Raw genomic sequence first — 17,372 nt, 5'->3', positions numbered from 1 at the left:
CTAAAGTGATCCTAAAAGAACGGTTTTCCGTAGTGTGTACTAGGGGAAGGTACCCATGGGTTAGTAGCCCTAAAGTGATCCCAAGAGTACGGTTTTAATCCGGGCGATATCCGAGTTTCCACATTGGTTGATTTCACTCTTCAAATTTCAAGTTGCTATTCGTTGAAGATTTAAACCTTGTCGTGTTATGTGAAATACTCCAATCTTGTTAATTGCATATATATTATGCATTGTTCTTGATTTCATGTATAACTCTTATCGTGTTAATTGGAATGTTCCATTCTTGTTTACTTACATAGATATTATGCCTTATCCTTGACTTCACACCTTGTCCTTGTCGTGTTACTTGAATTGTTTCAATCTCATTAACTTCTTAGTTATCTTGCTTCATGTTACTTTATGCTATCATGACTTATGAATGATCCTACACATGTAACTTGACTTAGATGCTAGGTGGCTTGGTCCACAAGTAATGAATTATGTCAACATGTAAAATCTCTGAACCCTTAGATTTCAAGTGTTATCTCTTAAAGATATAAGGACCTTGTCGTGTTTTATGGTGTAATTCCTACCTTGTTAAATTACATAGACATTATGCACGCTTCGTGTATTTGGATCTCATTCAGTGTACTTGAAACTGCACACTTTCTTCTTGTATCTAGATTCCATTCAGCATACTCGTGTTTTGTATACTTGCCTTATGTGTTTCCAATCTCGTTAGTATACCTGTGTTTTGTATACTACCTCGCATGTTTTCATTTTCGTTGAATAGACTTGTAACCGGTATGCTTATATGCCATGTATCTCATTTCAATTGCATGAGTAGCTTAGGATGATCCCTGAGTCTCACTTTGACATAGAAGTTAGGTGGCATGTCCCTTTTGAATTGTTTCAAGTTAATCTAAAAATCTGAAAGAAATCGAGTCATGCATGCTCACTCTCTACGAGTAAACTTGTTTACTCACCCTGAAGTTATTGTGGGTATTATTCAGGTACGAAGACTTGGTTCGTGATGCTCATCGCTCCGTGGATGACTTTTAGCTTTTAGTTTTTATTTCATGCAAGTGTTAGCATAAAATGTTATTTTGTAGCCTTACATGTTCAAACTTGTATTCTTTGATTCCATTTATGTAATGTGTACATAAGTACACCATTTTCATTGTATTCAACATGTATAATATGAGGCCGGAGGCCAATGACATGTATCTTGTATTCTATGCACTTTTTTTTTCAAGGTTCACTATGAAAATATTGAAAAATGCTAAGTCATTGCTTCATAACTTTTGCATCGGGTGTAGGAATTCCATTCTTTTTCTTTCATAGGTTTCTATGATTATGTTCGAGGTGTGGTCAAGGGCCAAATGCCATTCATTCTAGGTTTTGCATTATGGTTCCTTTTATAGTATTTTTAGGCATATTTGGCCGTTAAGAGGTCATATTTTGCATTTGAGTTCTTTTGAGGCCGCGGACCATTAGGACGCCTCTTAAATGTCTTTTTACGTTTGCATGCATGTCCACATCTCACAAAAACCTTAAAATTATGTTTTTGAAACTTCCATAGGGTGATTTATAGATTTTTATGCAAAAACTCATGCATTAGAGTTATTTCAATCTTTCCATTTGGTTTATCATGTTGTAGATGCATATATTAAGCCATGGTATGTTTTTAAACTTGTTTTAGGACACTAGGGATGCATGTATAGCATTAGAAGAGGATGGAGTACCATTTATACACTTAGTAGCAGTAACTTTTGCTGCTGTTTGCTGCGTCGGTCGGCTGATGAGGTCCATCGGCCGACTGATAGCCTTCGAGACTCATTCCAGTAGGTTTTCTAGCAAAATAGGGTGTGTTGTCGGCTGGTACTGTTCATCAGCTGGCTGATGATTGAGTTTCAGCCGGCTAGTACTGTACATCGGCTGGATGATCCTCCCTGGAGGTTGGTTTCCTTTTAGCTTTTTGGACAGATTTCTTAGGTTAACTTCAGAGGGTCATATCTCTTTCATTTCTGATCCAAATTAGGTCATTCTTAAGCCTAACTTTAAGAGTTCTTGAAGCTATCTTTCCAATGATACCAACCACACTCAAAAAGTCCAACCGTAGTTAGAGTTATACCAGTTTTAGTGAGATAGGGTCGTGGTATCTGTAAATCGGAGTACGCCATTTTATCCTATTTTCATATCTTTTCCATCCGGACTCAGAATTAAGAGATTCTTGAGTCTAAACTTGTTAATTTTTTGTTGTCTTTCCAATGGTGTGCTCAGTAGTACCCACTTTTATTTTGGAAATGACCATTTTGCCCCTAGGTGCATTCTTGTCCGTTCTTGTAACGTCACTTCTACATTTATTTTCTTTGAGTTCTATGACCACTTTGAGTGTCATGTTGGTGTCTTAGAGGCATATTGCATCTCCAGAGACCATTGTTTTTCTCTTTTACTTTTGCATTCTGGATTCCTTATCGGATCTAAGTTCGGTTCATCACAGGACACACTGGCTTAAAAACTAGGGTCGTCACAGGTGGTATCAGAGCATCCGGGTTCGAATACCTTGGACGACGGGTTTTAGGTGCATATCATACTCATGTTGTTTTGCTTTGATATGTTATTAGTATCATGATAACATGTTTTGTTTGATAATATGTCTTGTATGATAACATGTTCAGATGCTTAGGTGTTTTGAGACATCTATCATTTGTTAAGCATGTTTTGTGTGTATATATGCTTCCTGATAACATGGTCTGTGTCGCTATCATATCTTGGTGTGATATCATGTCTGCATGTTTATGTTTGCTTGACCGTATGTGACGTATGTCGGCATACCTTACGCTTTTCATTCACGTGTATTGTCGTACCATGTACTTACGTGCTTCTTGATAACATGTTTTGATTTGTTAACATGTCTATTTGCTTATGTGGCAACTTATTTAAAAGCTTACTTTGATTGTCTTAGCATATGATATATGCCTATTTACCTTAGGACATTGTACCTGCTTGTTATCCTAGTACATTGTATACACTTGTTCATCTTGACATGCTTTATGTGATTTTACTACTTATGTGAGTAGATCATCCATGCTATGTTGCATGCTAGCTGTTTCCTTTTATGTCTGGTTTTGACATTGTTTCATAGGATCTGTCGTATCACTTGGATGCCTTCTTGTTTTATGAGTTTCTTCCTTGGATAGGAGAAATTCATTCTGTAAGGACCCATGTCGGGAACCTTTTTGTCTATTTTCTTGGTTGGGTGTTTCACGACCTTAGTTTGATGGTTGATGTGAGTAAGGCTCATGTGAGCGTAGAATCACAGTCCTTGTCTGGTGGAGTGAGATGCGGGCTAAAGAGGTACTTTTTCATTTCCTTTTCCTTCGTGGCTTCTAGATCTAAGGCCTTAAGCATAATGGTGCCTATGACAATGTTGTCAGAGTTTTGGGATTAGCTACCCCAGCTCTCGCAGATGCCTGGTGATGAGTGCTGAAAAGTACGCATTTAAACCCCTTAAGCTTAGGTATTCTAGGACCTTTATCTATTTTATTTTCCCACTTTAGATTGATTTCGTGTTATTTCCATTTTCAGGTACTTATCCCCAAAATAAGCTAACTCAGCTAAATAAGAGCATAATTGAAGCAATCTTGAGATAAATCAAAGAAAGGAGCAAAGTGGGAGCAAAAGGAGCAAAGGGTGCAAATTCAGCAAGTTCGATTGATCATGGAATATCTTCAATCGATCCAACATTGATCAATTTCAGCATTTCAAGATGGATCTAAGCTATTTTTTCCTTATCCAAAGATCCCACAAAGTTTGATTTATCTAACTTTCTTTTGATCGATCAAAAAGATTCTATCTTATCTAGTTATACCACCTCATCTACAACTTTTGTCTCTTTCCCAAAAATATCTCCAAAATATCTCAGATTTGTTTTTATCCAAAAAGGCCCTGCCATTGAGGATAGATCCAGCCTTAGTTCGATAGATCTTAGCTATGCTTGATCGATCTCAGACAAGGTTCGATCGATCGAACTTTCCCAAGTGCGCAAAAAGATAAAAATCCAGCTCATTGAAAATTGTCTCGTAGCCAATCATTAGAGGAATGTTGGAGTGCGTGCCCAGACCATTAGGGTGATATTTTAACCTACCTATATAAAGAATAAGATGCACCTTTTTGAGAGAGCTTTTTAGGAGTCTTTGGAGAAAAGGAGGCTAGATACCATTTCCATATCTTAGTGAAGAAGAAAAGAAGAGAGGAGGCTAGAGACACAAGCTTGGAGTTCTTCCATCCACCAAGAAGAGGAGTAATTTCTTCCATGGAGTTAGCCCTTGAGGGTTGGAGGACACTATCCATGAGTGGCTAGACATCCTCTTGGAACTAGAGTTAGCCCTAAGCATGCTTTCTATATCTTGATTTATGTATTTTTGAGGGGATTTGTTTTGTGATACATGTTTTGACATTTTTATATGCATAGATCTTGTTTATTCAATGATTTGTGTGGTTTAATGCTTCCAATTGACCATTTCATTCTATCCATATGTCTATGTATGCTAGAATAGATGTTCATATGTTTGTCTCTATTTCTTGTGTTATTGATGCATGTCTATGTGTATTGATGCTATAGATCTAGAGATTCTCAAGACATAGTGCTTAATAAAATGCTCTTATGGTTTATTTGATGGTTCATACTCATTTCTTGATGGATTGTGCCTCTCTCTTAGTTTAATTTCATGTCATTAGCTTAGTTGTAGTGTAGTTGTAGTCTAGATGTTAAATGGGAGGACAATCCATGCTTATTGTTTGATGTTCCATAGTGTTGAATGCAAGTGGCATATGTCTCTAACCTTATGATGTGTTTGGATTGTGAGCTCAAAGGAAGGATTAATGACTTAGTTTGATATATTGTGCTATCCACCATGTTGCTTAGATAATATATGCTTAATTGGTCATCCATACTTGTTGAAACAACCACACACACACACTATTGTTACAATACATGTTTTCCCCCTCATTAATCATTCATTAAAGGTGTAGAAAAGCTATACTTAGTGGTGACCTCTAAACCCCAAGATCTCTCTCTCTCTCTTTTACTCTCTCTATTGCACTTAATTGTTTACTTTACTTTAAATTGCAACTTAGTATAATTCAACCACCAACCAATCTTTTGATCACTCGACCTATTAACCCTAATCTCGATTCCACAACCTTGTACGACCCACCAATCCCCTAGGACAATCCCTACGTGCCCTATGTATATTTTCTAGTTAGAGGTAATAGTGACTCTTATAATTGTAAAACTTGGCCACATTGCACACTCACACTCTAAGTGCACACTTTGAAGCGTGGTACGGCGACAAACCATAGTTTTTGGCGCCGTTGCCGGGGATTGATTTAAGGCAACGTCGTATTTGTGGAATCAATTAGGAATTAGTATTCTTTTGATCTTGTTTTTACTTTATTTTCAATTTCATTTTCATTTTGGTTACTTATTGGGTTGGTTCGTGTTTAACTAGGTACATTAAGCAAAGGAGCATTCCAAGCAAAGAAGCATTCCAAGTAAAGCAAGGAAAAAGCTAAAATCTAAAATTTTTGCAAAGCTAAAATTGGAAAATGAGTTGAAGTGCTAAAGGACCATTTGTGAGCTCTTTTTTAACTCAACCTCTAGTTAAATCGTCGGCCCGCGTGGAGGCTTGTATTTCAATTCTTAGATAAATCGTGAGCCCACGTGGAGGCATTTTATTGTTCTTTGCATAAAACATGATAGTATAGGATCATTGGTATGTGGAGGAAGTTTGTTGATTGAGGTGTTTGTTCATTGCTTGTTGCTTGTTGTGTCTTGTTGTGCATGCATGGTCGTAGGTCATTAAATCCTACTCTGGTCCCTCTTAATTTGAATTTAGAATCCATTGTTCGTACACCTAGGGGAAGGGGTAATTTTGATCATTCTACTTTTACAATGGAAGTACATAATGAAGACCAGATGGAGGACCTTGGTCACATAGACCAACAAGGTATCCTTTATCCCAATGTGCATCATGATAACATACAAGTACCATTAGGCATGCCAAGGCCATTCATTCACCAACCACAACAACAAGGCCAAGTTCCATTGGGAATGCCAAGGCCGATGTTTGTTCCACAACCTCCCATAATTCAAGGCAATCAAGGTGCCCATCTTGCACCACCAATTGCTAATCCACCTCTTGTTTTAAGAGATCATTATGTGCCTAATGAATATAATGCACCCACATGCATTCAATTGCCACCATTTAGAGCACACCACTATGAAATCAAACCACAAACCATTCAAATGCTTTCTAATTATCGTGGACTTCCAAGTGAAGAACCTTACAAGCATTTGGATGAGTTTCTTGAAATATGTTCCACCGTGAAATACACGGACATGCTGGAAGAGGTCTTAAGGCTTAAACTTTTTCCATTCACCCTCAAAGACAAGGCAAAATATTGGTTCAACAATCTTAGGCCTTTTTCAATAACTTCTTGGGTAGAAATGCAACAAGAATTCTTGAAGAAGTACTATCCGGTTTCTAAGACCAATGCCATGAGAACTTCAATTAGGGAATTTTCACATGGGGATGGGGAAACATTTCATGAGGCATGGGAACGATTCAATGAATTGCTTAGGAAGTATCCACATCATGACATGCCCAAATGGCAATTAGTTCAATATTTCTTTGAAAGTCTATCGAACAATTATAAAGGCATGGTTGATGCTTCCATGGGTAGCTCTTACATTGATAGGCATGAGGATGATGTGTGGCGTCTTTATGAGAGCATGAGTAAAAATTCTTTGCATCGAACTTTATCTTCGAAGAATGGTAGAAATTCTAGTGGAAGGAAGAGTGCCAGCTTACATCAAGTTGACCACTCTAATGAAATTGCTGCCGAGATGAAATCATTATCTCAAAGGTTTGATCAATTCTTGATCAACCAAAACTCGGTCAATCAAGTATCTTCGTTCCCCAACCATTCTCATCATGCATCTAAGGAGACATGTATGACTTGTTCAAGTATTTTACATTCTACTTCCAATTGTCCCCATGGACATGTGCAAAGTGAGCACCATAAGTAAGTCAATGTAGCTTTTGTTAATCAAGGGAATAATCCTTATGGTAATCATTATAATCCTAGTTGGAGGAATCACCCGAATTTCTCTTGGAAAAGCCAAGGGGAGGGCTCAAACCCTTCCCAAGGTGGTTTTCAAGGAAAGTACATCCCACCTCCAATGCAAGGCCAAGGATCCCAAGGATATAAACAATATCAATCACAAGGAAACCAATTCTCAAATTCTCATTTTCCCAATCAGTCATATTCTTAAGGAAATGTTAGGAGTCCCGCTTTTGAGGAGAAAGTTTTAACCGCTTTAGGCACTCTAGAGGCGAACACACAATTGCTTCATTCTCACTCTCAATCCATTGCAAAGCTAGAAACCCAAGTAGGGCAAATAGCTAGCATTTTAAATGCGAGAGAGAAGGGAAAAATGCCTATGAATGCCCCACCAAAGCAATAATTTGTTGTGGAGACTCATTCCTCATCGGAAGGTCACACAATAGAGCATGTCAATACGGTGACGACCTTGAGAAGTGGAAAGATTGTGGACAACCAAGTGGGTATGTCCAATGAAGAGAGTGAACCGGTGCAACCAAAAGTTAACACCCGTCCTGTTTCATATGATATTCCTTCTTCATTGCATATGCATGATCATTTAAATGAGAATGTGTTGAAAAGTGATTTTAAAAGTGATCTTGAAAAGAAAAATTTTCAAAATGATTTCAAAACTTCTTGTGTTGAAGAAACTTCAAAGAAAAATTCTAAAAAGGTTTTTGAACCAAAACCTCCATTTCCGGATGCCTTAAAAGGATCCATTTCTATTGACAAGCAAAAGGCCAAAGCAAATGAAATTATGGATAAGTTTAGGCAAGTGAAAGTTAATCTTCCGCTTTTGGATGCAATTAAGTAAATTCCGGCTTATGCTAAGTTTTTAAAAGATCTTTGCACCCAAAAGAGGAAGAATAAAAGCCAAGCACCTAGAAAAGTGGTCTTAATCGAGCAAGTGAGCTCAATTTTGCAACATAATACTCTTCCAAAGTTTAAGGACCCCGGTTCACCTACCACTTCATGCATCATTGGTGATCATATCATTAATCGGGCTCTTCTAGACTTAGGAGCAAGTGTTAACCTTCTTCTATACTCGGTGTATGTCAAATTAGGCTTAGGAGATTTGAAACCAACGTCGGTAGTTTTGCAACTTGCCCACTGATCAATCAAAAAGCCTAGGGATATCATTGAGGATGTATAGATCAAGATTGACAAATTCTTCTTTCCCGTTGATTTTGTTGTCATTAACACGGAACCGGTTCCAAATCCAAAGAGCCAAATTCCCGTCATTCTTGGCCGTCCTTTCTTAGCAACCGCAAATGCCAACATTAATTGTAGGACAGGGATAATGAAGATTTTATTTGGCCATATGAAGGTAAAGTTGAATATCTTTAATCCAACCCCCAATTCATTTGACAAGCATGGAGAAGTGAATGTTGTAGAGAAATGTCTTGACCATGAATGTGAAGGAATAGAGTCTTTGCGTGAAACCAAGATTTTAAAAAGTTCATCTTCAACCTTAAAACCCAAGAAAGTAATTTCAAAGTCTTGTTTTGAAAGGGCATGGAAGCCCAAAGATCACATTGAAAAAGGACCAACAAGTTCCTTTGAGCTAAATCCAACAAGTTCCTTAGGGAACTGTTTGTTGGGTGGAGTTCAAAGTACTTATCATCCCATTAAGGAGGGGATGCACTACAAGATGTTTGATCTGCGCTAAAAGAGCCCAACGTCTTGTTAGAGACGTTAAAAACTAGTGCATTTCGTAGGGTGTCACAACCCTATTCCTCCCTCATTTCTATTTTAAATTTCATTTCTTGCGAAGTCTAGATATTTTCTTTGAGTTCATATGTATTGCTGGGACTTGTGATTAGGATTGCATGCACTTTCATATTGAAAATGAGCATTTTGCATAAGTTCGATCGATCTCCAAGGAGGTTCGATCTATCAAACTTCATACCTGCATCCAATCACCTCTCTGTCCAATCGATCTTAGAAAACCTACATATTTTAACTCTCTGTCAGATCGATCAGAAGTACTTCGATCGATCTAGACTCATCTTGGATCAATCTGCAGTGTCCAACACTTAGAAAATTTTTGAACTCAGAAAACCTGCATATTTTTCCTCTCTGTCAAATCGATCGAACCTGTCTGATGCTTTTTCCTAGGTCGATCTCAACTCACTTTGACTTTGACTTTTGTTTATTTTATTTTATTTTTGAAAAACTTGAAACTTTCAAATATATATATATATATATATAATAAAAAATATATTTTTCAATTTTCCATTTTCAATTTTCTGTTTATTTTTATTTTTATTTTTATCATTATTTGTTTTTCAAACAAAATCCAAAAACATTTTCGATTTTTAATTTTTAATTTTTAATTTCTAAATTTTAAATTTTTAAATTTTAATTTTCCAAAATTCAAAAATAGTTTTAATTTTAAAATTTAATTTTTTATTTTTAATTCAAAAAAATAAAAAATAAAAAATCTCAAAAATAATTCTACCATTTAAGAAGAGAGATCGATATCAGTTAGATCGATCTGAAGTTTCAGTTCGATCGATCGAACTGGTACGGGAATGTTTTTAAAAATTGAATCTAGGGTTAGGAGATCGATTTCACAGATCGATCTAAAAACCCTAGGAGCCTTCGCCGCTGCAACCCAACTCTTCTCCATCTCCGATGAGTGCTCTGGCAAGCATCCCAAGCATTGATTCTCTTTCCATCTCATCCCAGATCTCGGATTACACATTCCTTTCGCATCTCATCTTCTCTCTCGGTTTTAGGTGAGATCCGAGATCTCTTCCTTTGATTCAAGCTTATTTTCATGCATCCATGCTTTGATGTTAGATCTAGGATGTTGCCATGCTTGATTATAACAATTGATGAGATTTGAAGCTTTGTATATATGTGTATATATATGTATATATATCGTTTTTATAATTTTGTTTTTAATTTTTAATTTTGGAGGTCACGGGCCTACTCAAGTGATCAATATTGTTGATTTATTGTGTAGAGGGCCTTACAAACTTGTTTGGGTGCCCCGTGCCTTCCACGTCACAGATCTGTGACGATTTGCATCAGTTGCAGAGTTTGATCGATCGAACTTTTTCTTAGATCGATCTGATGAGATCGATCTTACTCAATCAAATTTAATTCAAGATCGATCGAACTTTAATCGATCTCACATTTTTGTGATCGATTAAACTTCACAGATTTGTATCACACACTTCATCACCATCTCTTGTGTTCCATGCTATCTTATTTATGCCCATTGCCTGTGTTTTCTACATTGGATGCATTTCATACTTATACTGTCTAGCATTCTTCATATCATGTCACTTATTTCTTGTCACTTCCATAAATTCATGTGCTTTATCTATTTTATTTATCTTATTTGACATACATGATTCTATAAAATGTGCTTTAATTCTTTATACCGGCATTGACTTCCTTTTTGAGTTTTCTTTCTATTTTACAGGCCATGACTCGATTCAAGACTGTTACCAAGTGGCAACATGGCCCGCAGAGGAGAGTCAGGTAGAGGAGCGAGGAGCCAGGAGAGCCCTTTCATATTCAGGAGGAGCCATTAGAGCCTACTCCACCTCAGTCTCCATCTTCTGACAGTAGATTGCACTCCTCTGCTCATGCATCATCTTCTCCTCAGGCTGAGGCTGAGCATATACCATCTCCATCACCACCACCAGCTCAGCTAGCCTAGGACTTAGTCCGGCCATTGCCGAGATACTCACGCCTTTCAGTGGCGTATGAGTCAGTCTTTGATATCGACTTCTTCTCCCGGTACAGTCTGACCTGGCTTGCATATGATGACATTGATTGCAGGGGCATTTCAGCCATTCTAGCCCTTGTCACATACCCGGTTTACCCGAGGCTTGTTCGGATGTTCTTCCAGAACCTCCAACCTGCCCCGAGCAATCTGGTGGAGTTGTGTACTACAGTGGATGGCTATCCTATCAGTATTACTGTGGACACTTTATCTCGATCTTGCCGATGTCCACATCTTTGCCCGCCCGATCTCCAGGATACCTATCCTACTTTATGGAGGCCTAAATATGCATTTATGGCCGAGGCACTTACAGGCCATTACAGTGAGGGTGACACATTTGCTACTCATACCTATGTGCCCGATGATCTGTGGTTTTTTGATTCGGTCTTGTACCGAAATGTATTCATGGCTGGCCACAAGATACAGAGGTGCGGTGACTTTCTGACAGCTCTGTATGCATTCTACACAGGATGCTGGCTTTCCATTCTAGCACTAATTTGGAGTGTCATGATGAAGCTCTATGCAGACCATATCAGCAAGGCCAAGCCCAAATGGGCTAAGTTTCTTCCTTTTGGCCATCTTATTACACAGATTTTGAGAGACCAGTGCTATCCCTTCCAGTCACGGGAGCATACTGAGTCTGGGGCCTGCTTATTTAAGAAACAGGACTGGAATAAGACATACAATGCTCTTATCAAGAGTGTTAGAGAGGACGCTGTGATAGCAGCTGAGGAGGATGAGGAGGCAGAGATGACAGCAGAGGTAGATGCACCAGTAGTAGCGGACGATCCAATAATTGATCCGGCTGCTATGCATTTAGATATTGATTTAGAGCAAGAGCCACCAGTAGAGGATCTTCCACATCACTCTCCAGCAGGGTCGCCCATTTATGATGAGGAGCAGGCTCAGGATCATCATTTTCCCGATCTAGTGGCACCTGAGGCTTCAATTCAGACACCTAGCCTAGGAGAGCACTTCCAGACATTGGAGGGTGAGGTTGTCTCTCTCTGGGTAGATGTTGTCTCTCTCAGAGCAAACGTCGTCTCCTTCAGCATAGATGTAGCATATCTCCGCTCCGACGTTCTAGCTGCGCTGCGGGACATTTCTCGAGACATCCGCGGATCGCATCCTGCCCGTCCTACTTCCTCCATTTGATCTTTCCATCATTTTTCTCCTCTTATATATCTGTGATATCTGCATATATTTGATACTGTTATATCATTTTTGACGGCCAGTCTGTTGGCCCTGGTACTGTTGGGATGCATTATATACTGTTATTATTTTTCTCATTTATACATGTTTTATTTTGGATGTAATGTTGTATATTGATATATCTATTTGACTCCATCAAGTGCATCCCAGTGATTTCAGTAAGAGAGAGTGCTGCTAAAATTTTTAGGACCACCCTTATACCTCTCTCTATTTTTCGGTTGCTATCCCATTTACACTTGCATGTCCACTGTGCACGGTTATTATCCCTTTTGTTATCTGATGAGTTTTATCCAAGTACCAAATTTTTAGGACCACAGTTAATCCCAAGTTTGGGGGGGGGGGGGGGTATGCGACTTACTTTGGATACTTCTGTCCTGGCTATTTTGCCTTAGTTACACTGGTATATTATTTCATTTTGTTCTCTTTGCACATTGAGGACACCGTGTCATTTAAGTTTGGGGGTAATAGTGTGTTTTGTAATGTTTACTTTAAGTTCAAAATTTTGAGCATGATTTGTGTATTTGAGGGATTTTCTATGATTGGTCCATGATTAGCTATGATTTTGATCTTTTGAAGACTATATTGCTTAAAATTTAAAAATTGCTTGACTTGAGAGTCCAATACTCCTTGTATGCCTGTGGATGCCATTTAGGAGTAAATTTTTCGAAAGATTGATATCTTGTTTGCACTTGTAGTCCACATCATCCTGATTTTGTGATTGTTTTGAGATTCACTTTAGGATTCTGCACTAGAACAGGCACACACTAGCATTCATTTGTGGGGTACATACTTTGTTAATTATTGAATTGGTTATATCCCAATTGGGCTAGTAGTGCATTGAAAGCTTTCATCTTAATAAAAGTGGATAACAAACCCTTTTCATTGAGTAGCCGGGATTCTAGCCTCATCAAGCATTGAATTTCTCGCGCCGAAAGGTGGAGGGCCCAAACTCTAGGTTAATAGAAAAAAAAAAAAAAGTTGTAAAAGCAATAAAAAAAGTGAGGACTTCTCCCAAAAGGAGAGAAGTAGGAAATGATTAGATGGAGGTTGTCTTGATTTGTAGCCTAGTTGATTTAAGCTTGTAGCCCTGGTTTGGGAGTCATTGACCTAACGCTCGATCTCATGAATCGCTAGAAAGTTGAATAGATCGACACATTGCACTATGCTTCCATCTTTGATCCTCTAGGATAGTAAAAAAAAAAAAAAAAAAAAAAAAAAAAAAAATTAAGTGAAAAGAATAAGCGCACCTAGATCAATAAACCTTTAATAAAAGGTCCACTCTTTGTCTTGATGATCGGTACTAGATTTGTGTGCTAGTTTGAGGTTAAGGATGTGATCATTTCATTAGTTAGCTAAGATAACAACATATTTGATGCCGGTCCATTCAAAAAGGATTCTAGAGTTGTTTTGATTTTCATGATCATTTTCTTGATGTGTGGATGACCATACTTGCTTGCTTGATGTTGAGATTTTGGGAGATTGCTTGGAAATGTTTGAAAAATTGCATACTTAAGGTAGTTTTCTCCCAGTGCTTGTTTGCAATATTGGTGCCTCTTTTGAAAGAATGGGCTTAATGTTTGTGGGTATCATTTCCGGAAGCCCTCACGAGACTTCACTCGTCCACTAGGGGTAACCTAGGGGTTTAAAAGTTTTGCTGTATATGCTAAATGCAATCGTATTCCCTACGAAAGTGGCGTTATCTATTTATTACTTTCTAGTTCATAGTTAATTAGTTGTTTATTTCATTCCTTTACTTTCTAGTTCATTGCTAGGGACTAGCAATATTTAAGTTTGGGGATGTGATGAGCGCTGAAAAGTGCGCATTTAAACCCTTTAAGTTTAGGTATTCTAGGACTTTTATCTATCTTATTTTCCCGTTTTAGATTGATTTCGTGTATTTCCATTTTCAGGAACTTATCCCCAAAATAAGCTAACTCAGCTAAATAAGAGCATAATTGAAACAATCTTGAGATAAATCAAAGAAAGGAGCAAAGTAGGAGCAAAATGAGCAAAGGGTAGAAATTCAGCAAGTTCGATCAATCATGGAATATCTTCGATCGATCCAACATTGATCGATTTCAGCACTTCAAGATGGATCCAAGCTATTTTGGCCTTATCCAAAGATCCCACAAAGTTCGATCGATCTAATTTTCTTTCGATCGATCGAAAAGATTCCATCTTATCCAGTTGTACCACCTCACCTACCACTTTTGTCTCTTTCCCAAAAATATCTCCAAAATATCTTAGATTTGTTTTTATCCAAAAAGGCACCACCATTGAGGATCGATCTAGCCTTAGTTCGATAGATCTCAGCCATGTTTGATCGATCTCAGACAAGGTTCGATCGATCGAACTTTCCCAAGTGCGCAAAAAGATAAAAATCCAGCTCATTAAAAGTTGTCTCATAGCCAATCATTGGAGGAATGTTGGAGTGCATACCCAAACCATTAGGAATGTTGGATACCATTTCCATATCTTAGTGAAGAAGAAAAGAATAAAGGAGGCTAGAGACACAAGGTTAGAGTTTTTCCATCCACCAAGAAGAGGAGCAATTTCTTCCATAGTGTGACGGCCCAAGTTTTTCAACCCGGTGCGTCAGTGATGAATCGAAAGTTGATCCGATAACGGATCCGAAATGCGGAAGTAAAAGATGAAACCAAAGTCTTTAAAGATATAAACCATCTTTAAGACACCAATGTGACCTTCCATGAGGTCACGAAGCTCAAGAGGACGAAAGCGAAAACAAAGGTCAAAACGGCCAAAAACCGTGAACCAAGGGGCAAAATGGTCAAGTCACAATTTAAAAGAGAAACTTGACTCTAAACAAGTCAAAAAAGGTGAAAACAATCTAATCTAATCATTTCATAACATTCCAAGAGGTTCTAAGAACATTGGACATGAATCCCTCAAAATGTCCTATCCCGGTTGAAGTGAAAATTGACACTACTTCACTAAAACATGAATAACTCCCACTGTGATTGGAATCTGAGAATGGAATTGGTACCATTGGAAATCTGACTCAAAATTCATAAATTTAGGCTCAAGAATCACCCCATTTAGATTTAAAATGAAGAAGTTATGGTCATTTGAAGTCAGAATATCTGTGCTGAAACTGAATTGAAGAAGTTGGGTGAAAGGGCTCATTTCGGTCAACCGAAATGACCTATCGGATAACCAAAATGAACATGCTGAGAGCAAAAAACAAGCTTTTAAGGCTTGGTTGTTTCGGTAGACTGAAGTAACCCATCGGACGACCAAAATAAGCTTGAACAGTACTTTTGGCTACTGGAAATGGTGTTTTGGAAGTTCAAACAAATACCAAAGGCCATCGGTCGACCGAAATGAAGCTTCGGACGACCAAAATGGCTCAAAAACATGCTGAATGGCTTGCTATGAACCAAAAACATTAAGGCTTAACCCAAGCCTTGAACCCTAATATGAATATGATCCAAAAACATGATTTTAAGTTATATAAACATGTTAGCAAGTGTACTTTGCATATTGAAATGTTATAGAATGCCCTATGGCCTCATTACATGTCATTTACTCAAATTCACATGCCAAACTTCAAAGTTAGGAAAGAATACGTTTCAAGAACAAAACTTGCAACTTAAATACATACACTTGAATCTTTAAGTTTGTGGCCCTTGGCCTCATGTCATACACATCAAATACATTGAAAGGAGTGTACTTATGTACACTTTACATGATTAGAATCAAATATACATGTTTTTGACATATAAAGCTACAATGGCATTTCAAGCCAATCCTCACCAAAATGAAAACCTTCAACTCCCTAAGTCATCCAAGCATAATATGAATCTCAACTTTAATTCTTGTACCTGAAAAATGTCCCCACTATATGGGTAAGTAACATAAAGCTACTCGTAGGAAATGAGCATGCATCGACCTACATTTTACAATTTCATCACCTTAAGGTGAAACATGCTAAAGGGGCTCATGCCAACTAACGTCTATGTCAAAATGAGACTCAGGGAGCATCCTAAGCTACCCTAGATCAGTTCTAGCATCAATCACCTCATTCATGCAATTTCAACAACATAGGAGCATGCTTACACAAAGCAACAAGATATAGATTTTCAAGGTAATCAACTTAAAATCTAAAATGCGAAATCAACTAAATATAGCAGTTCAGTATAATTAGAATATCTAATATCACACATCAAGACATAGATTCTCTAGACTATCAACTAGAAATCTAAAAGTGTGCAATTAACTAAATATAACAATTTAGTATAGATGTACTTAACAATATCAAATCGCCAATAGCCAAAACCACAAGTCACAATATAAACATAATTGCAAACTTGGAATTGAATGCGAAAACAAATAGTGGAAGACTTGGACATCACGCTCGAAATTCTGTCGAGACCTCAAGATGGTTATTCCGGGCATTAACCCGCTGGGAAAACCACCCTAGTGCACACTATCTTAATTGGGGAGAACTCATACCTCCTGCACTAAAGCTAAACTTTAGCCATGTCACATGTAACAACAATGTCCCAAGACTGCAAAATAAACCAAATAAGTTTACAACTTATACATAATTTATATAATGCATGAAATCACCTTCCATGCACAATTAGGTTGAAACCACACAACTCATGTTAGGATTCAAATTCTAAAATGACATACATAATGTCAACACAAAGTGTGTAATTCATTACACAAGTCAACAATATATTCCATAAAGAAAACATGTTCTCATGAATATAAATATAACAACAAAGTTATCCAATGTTCAAAACACAATCAAGTGAATACTCAACAAGTCTAAATCCATGATCTCAACACAGAAGGAACTTCTAAAACATGATTAAATCCATGGATAAACAAGATAGAATTTAATTAAATCAAAATAATTAAACTCTCTAGATTTCAATTCATTTCCAAATGGCTTCAATTTCATATATGTAAAATGACAAATCATGGTCATTACATATATGCATTCAAAAGCTTAATTAGGCCAATGAAACCACAAAAATAGATTTTAATTAATTCATTTAATTAAAGTCTTTAAAATTTCAAACTCAACCAAATGCTCTCAAATTAAAGTATGTTAACAAACATGTCAAAACTTAATTTTGAAGCATAATACAACTCAATTTCATTCAAGGTATGGGCATGAACTTTAATCTTTCACAAAAGATAAATATTAATTAAAAAGTGCAATTCTTATTTAATTAATTCCAATTTAATATATGTTAACAAACATATTAAAACTAAACTTTCTAGCATGTCACAATTC

General features: G+C 37.3%; 1 pseudogene; it reads right to left on the bottom strand.

The window, feature by feature from the left end:
* Positions 1-6,549: 6,549 nt before the first annotated feature.
* On the bottom strand, positions 6,550-6,648 carry LOC132297804 (small nucleolar RNA R71; annotated as a pseudogene).
* Between the last annotated feature and the right edge of the window lie 10,724 nt (positions 6,649-17,372).

Source organism: Cornus florida, unplaced genomic scaffold, assembly GCF_030987335.1.
Source record: "Cornus florida cultivar Cherokee Brave unplaced genomic scaffold, ASM3098733v1 CherokeeBrave_3.0.0_Hap2_Chr02, whole genome shotgun sequence".
Lineage (NCBI taxonomy): Eukaryota > Viridiplantae > Streptophyta > Magnoliopsida > Cornales > Cornaceae > Cornus > Cornus florida.
Note: the sequence above shows the minus strand (reverse complement) of the source record. Positions and strands in the feature narration are given on the sequence as shown.